Source organism: Spermophilus citellus (genome assembly GCF_964194105.1).
Source record: "Spermophilus citellus genome assembly, contig: SCAFFOLD_36, whole genome shotgun sequence".
In the NCBI taxonomy this organism is placed as follows: Eukaryota; Metazoa; Chordata; class Mammalia; order Rodentia; family Sciuridae; genus Spermophilus; species Spermophilus citellus.
Genome location: NW_027673039.1, coordinates 4,502,764 through 4,507,954, shown reverse-complemented (window position 1 = coordinate 4,507,954; position 5,191 = coordinate 4,502,764). Strand labels below are relative to the sequence as shown.

General features: G+C 44.1%; 1 pseudogene across 1 annotated transcript; it reads left to right on the top strand.

Moving 5' to 3' along the window:
• The first annotated feature begins 378 nt into the window (after positions 1-378).
• LOC308640217 (zinc finger protein 521-like) lies at positions 379-3,704 on the top strand (annotated as a pseudogene). Its single transcript has one exon. The product of its transcript is annotated as a zinc finger protein 521-like (transcript).
• The last annotated feature ends 1,487 nt before the right edge of the window (positions 3,705-5,191 follow it).

The window sequence follows — 5,191 nt, the reverse complement described above, 5'->3', positions numbered from 1 at the left end:
GCCAGCTTCCTCACCTTCTAACAAGGACCAGACTTCCCCTAGTCATGGAAAAGGTTGCAATTTTAGAGAGAAAGAAGGTGCCCCTGGACTGCCATACCCATGTCAGTTCTGTGACAAGTCGTTTAGCCACCTCAGCTACCTAAAGCACCATGAGCAGAGTCACTGCCTTTCAAATGCACCTACTGCAGTCTGCTGTTCAAACACAAGTGGAACCAAAATCTCCATATAAAGCTCCACACCGGGTACAAGAAGTACCACTGAAGTAAATGTGATGCTGCGTTCTCCAGGAGTGATCACTTGTAGATCCACTTAAAGACTCACACGTCCAACAAGCCATATAAATGTGCCATTTGCCGCCATGGGTTCCTGTCCTCTAGCTCCTTACACAGACACATGCAGGTTCATGAGAGGAACAAGGACAGTTCCCAGTCTGGTTCCAGGATGGAGGACTGGAAGACGAAGGACACTAAGAAATGTGGTCAGTGTGAAGAAGGCTTTGACTTCCCAGAAGACCTCCAGAAGCACATTGCAGAGTGCCACCCCGAATGCTCCCCCAATGAGGATCAAGCTGCCCTGCAGTGCGTCTACTGCCACAAGCTCTTTGTGGAGGAGACCTGCCTCATGAACCACATGGAACAGGGGCACAGAGGGGAGAAGAAAAACTCTTGCAGCATTTGTTCTGAGAGTTTCCACACAGTCGAGGAACTGTACAACCACATGAACAGTCACCAGCAACTGGAGTCCTGAAATCACAGCAACAGCCTTTCCCTGGTCCAGGTGGGCTACATCTCCGTGTCCATCCCAACTCCAGATTCCAACCTCTCAGTGGACAGTTCAACCATGGTGGAGGCTGCCCCACCAATCCCAAAGAGTCGAGGGAGGAAGGGGGCTCCTCAGCAAACCCCTGACATGACCGGCCCCTCGAGTAAACAAAAAAAGTTATCTACAGCTGTATTTACTGCCACAAGCAGTCATTCTTGAGTCTTGCAATTCTTCAGATTCACCTAAAGACTATTCATTTAGATAAGCCAGAACAGGCCCATATTTGTCAGTATTGCTTGGAGGTATTACCCTCACTTTATAACCTAAATTAACATGTTAAGCAAGTGCACAAAGCTCAGGACCCAGGCCTGATTGTTTCTGCAATGCCTGCCATAGTTTACCAGTGCAACTCTGTTCTGAAGTTGTCAACGACCTCAACACCCTTAAGGAGCACATCCAATGTTCTCATGGATTTGCAAACCCTGCAGCTAAGGATAGTAATGCATTATTTTGTCCTCATTGCTATATGGGATTTGTCACTGACTCTTCCCTTGAAGAGCATATAAGACAGGTGCATTGTGACCTCAGTGGCTCTCAGTTTGGATCCCCAGTGCTTGGGACCCAAAAGAAACAGTAGTGGAAGTCTATTCCTGTATCTATTGTACAAATTTGCCAATATTCAACAGTGTTCTTAAGCTGTACAAGCATATCAAAGAGATTCATACAGTGTACTTAAGCTGTACAAGCATATCAAAGAGAATCATAAAAACATTCCCTTGGCCCTGAATTATATTCACAATGGGAAAAAATCACGGGCCTTGAGCCCCCTATCTCCTGTGGCCATAAAGCAGACATCTCTTAAGATCATGCAGGCAGTAGGGGGAGCACCTGCGCATCCCGCCGGAGAATATATCTGTAATCAGTGTGGTGCTAAGTACACATCCCTAGACAGCTTTCAGATTCACTTAAAAACTCATCTGGACACTGTGCTGCCGAAACTGACCTGTCCTCAGTGCAACAAGGAATTCCCCAACCAAGAATCCTTGCTGAAGCCTGTGACCATTCACTTTATGATCACCTCAACCTACTACATCTGTGAGAGTTGCGACAAGCAGTTCACATCAGTGGATGACCTTCAGAAACACCTGTTGGACATGCACACTTTTGTCTTCTTCCACTGCACCCTCTGCCAAGAAGTTTTTGACTCCAAAGTCTCCATTCAGCTGCACTTGGCTGTGAAGCACAGTAATGAAAAGAAGGTCTATCAGTGCACGTCCTGCACCTGGGACTTCCGCAACGAGACTGACCTGCAGCTCCACGTGAAACACAACCACCTGGAAAACCAAGGCAAATTGTACAAGTGCATCTTCTGTGGTGAGCCCTTTGGCACTGAGGTGGAGCTTCAGTGCCACATCACAACTCACAGTAAGAAGTACAACTGCAAGTTCTGCAGCAAAGCCTTCCATGCCATCATTCTGCTAGAGAAACATTTGCAAGAGAAGCACTGTGTGTTTGAAAGCAAGACGCCCAACTACAGCAAAAATGGAGCCTCTGAGCAGGTGCAGAAAGAAGAAGTGGAGCTGCAGACCCTACTGACCAACAGCCAGGAGTCCCACAACAGTCACGATGGGAGTGAGAAAGATGTGGACAGCTCTGAGCCTATGTATGGGTGTGACATCTGTGGGGCGGTGTACACTATGGAATCTCTGCTGCAGAATCACCAGCTCCAGGACCACTATATCAGACCTGGAGAAAGTGCCATTGTGAAGAAGAAAGCCAAGCTCATTAAAGGGAATTACAAGTGCAACATGTGTTCTCGAACCTTCTTCTCTGAAAATGGCCTGCGTGAACATATGTAGACCCACCAAGGCATGGTCAAACACTACATGTGCCCTATTTGCAGAGAACATTTTCCCTCCCTTTTAATTCTTACAGAACTCAAAGTCACGCACAGTAAAAGCCTTGATACTGGAAACTGCAGGATATGCAAGATGCCTCTACAGAGTGAAGAGGAGTTCTTGGAGCGTTGCCAAATGCACCCTGACCTGAAGAATTCTCTGATGGGATTTTGCTGCATAGTATGCATGAAGACTGTGACCTCCACCTTGGAACTCAAAATCCATGGGACATTCCACATGCAAAACACAGGGAATGGGTCCACAGTCCAGACCACCAGGCATGGCCAGCATGTCCAAAAACTGTACAAGTGTGCATCTTGCCTAAAAGAATTCTGTTCCAAGCAAGATCTGGTGAAACTTGACATCAATGGCCTGCCATATGGTCTGTGTGCTGGCTGTGTAAATCTCAGTAAGAGCAGTAGCCCAGGCATCAGCCTCCCGTCCAGCACGAATAGACCAGGTTTTGGCCAGAATGAGAATTTGAGTGCCATCGAGGGCAAAGGCAAGGCACGAGAACTGAAGACACGCTGCTCCAGCTGCAATGTGAAGTTCGAGTCTGAAAGTGAACTCCAGAACCACATCCAAACCATGCACTGAGAGCTCGTGCCAGATAGCAACAGCTCACAGTTGAAATCACCATAAGTGTCGCCCATGCCCAGAATCAGTCCCTCCCAGTCCGATGAGAAGAAGACCTATCAGTGCATCAAGTGTCAGATGGTTTTCTACAATAAATGGGAAATACAGGTTCATGTTGCAAATCACATGATTGATGAAGAACTGAACCATGAGTGCAAACTCTGCAGCCAGACCTTCGACTCTCCTGCCAAACTCCAGTGCCACCTGATAGAGCACAGCTTTGAAGGGATGGGAGGCACCTTCAAGTGTCCTGTCTGCTTTACAGTATTTGTTCAAGCAAACAATTTGCAGCAGCATATTTTCTCTGCCCATGGACAAGAAGACAAGGTCTATGACTGTACACAATGTCCACAGAAGTTTTTCATCCAAACAGAGCTGCAGCTTAGTGTCACCCAGAAAATGCTTTGAGATGTCAGCCCAAGCCCATGCGAACTGTTAAACGTCAAAAGAAAATGCATCAGTGTCTCTAATCACACGATGACCCAACACAGCAGTTAGTGAAAGTATAGTCTCTCAAGGAGAATTACTTTTGTGGCACAATAAGGGAACATGTTTTACTCTTTGCAAGAAACTTTCATTGTTAATGTAAATTATTCAGAACATTGTATTTTACCATAACACTTGTATTATCAAAACTGTTGGATGTTCATGTGTTTGAACTTTCGAGCACCTGATAGACTCCTTGTATATAAAGTGTTGCACATGTATTATGTCATCTGATACTAAAGTGGTCTTATAAAGACAAGTGGACCTGGGCCCTATTCAGGAAAGATTAAAAAAAAGTGAACAAGATGGCTTAAGAGAAAGTATTTTTAAGAAAGACAGATTAAAAACAACTGTTACACATGGGACTATGGTTAGACTTCCTTTTATATACACTTAAGCCTAGAATTTCTCTTTTGGTATATCAACAGTTAAAATCCAAGACTATTCTTTATTGCTGAAGATTCTTGCAAACCATGAAGAGATGTTCTCACAGAACAGAACCCCAAGCTGGATACGGCCCGTATATATATTTGTAAGCCTTGTGATGTGACAGGTAGCATCACTATACATGCAATAGTTGTTATGTAGACTGTCAAAATAATTTTTTTCCTGGATACATTTGAAGCTTTGAGTGTTCAAGGTTTTCCTTAATGATTCACACAGCCAAATTCTTAAATCAGTTGAACTAACCTGTATGTTACTGTTATTAATGCTTACTCTGTGGTCTGAACCTGGAGATTACTGGATTGTTTTCCAAGAGGAAATAAATTCAGTTTACCATTAAAAAATTACAAATTAGACTTCATATCTCCCAACTGCTTTTCAGTAGAGCCCCTAGACATTTTCCTAGCCATTCCTTTCCTCAGAATCATTCTCAAATCAGGATCACTGTGTTCCTGATTTTTTTCAATCAAGATTAGATTATGATTATTCCTTTATCACTCATTATCTGTGAAAATATTCTTTTCAATGGTTGCAAACAACCATTTTAAAATCGTCATACTTTGTCCCTTCTTCATTTATTTGGACACTTAAATTGTTTCTATTTCTTTGTGATCAAGAAACAAAGCTGGAAAGATTTTCTGTGAGCATATTCCCAGCACTCACAGTATGGTCAGCAGCTATGGGGGAAGGCTCTTCAACCACCCTGCCATGTGACCACTGCTCAACACCTGCCAAGGAGGCCTATGAGCCTGCCCTTCCTTTTGCAAACTTGGTTTTGACAGATTAGCAGATAAAATGGTATCAGAAGACTGTTTACATTCTCTTGACTTCCTGGAGGCGCTGAGCATGTGAGCAAAATTTTCTAGATGCCCACACAATTATGCTCTATGTAGCTGGCTTATAATTTTTACCCACTTTTAAACTCAGGGTAAATTCTGCTCTTTTCTAAAAACACTTCTCTAACC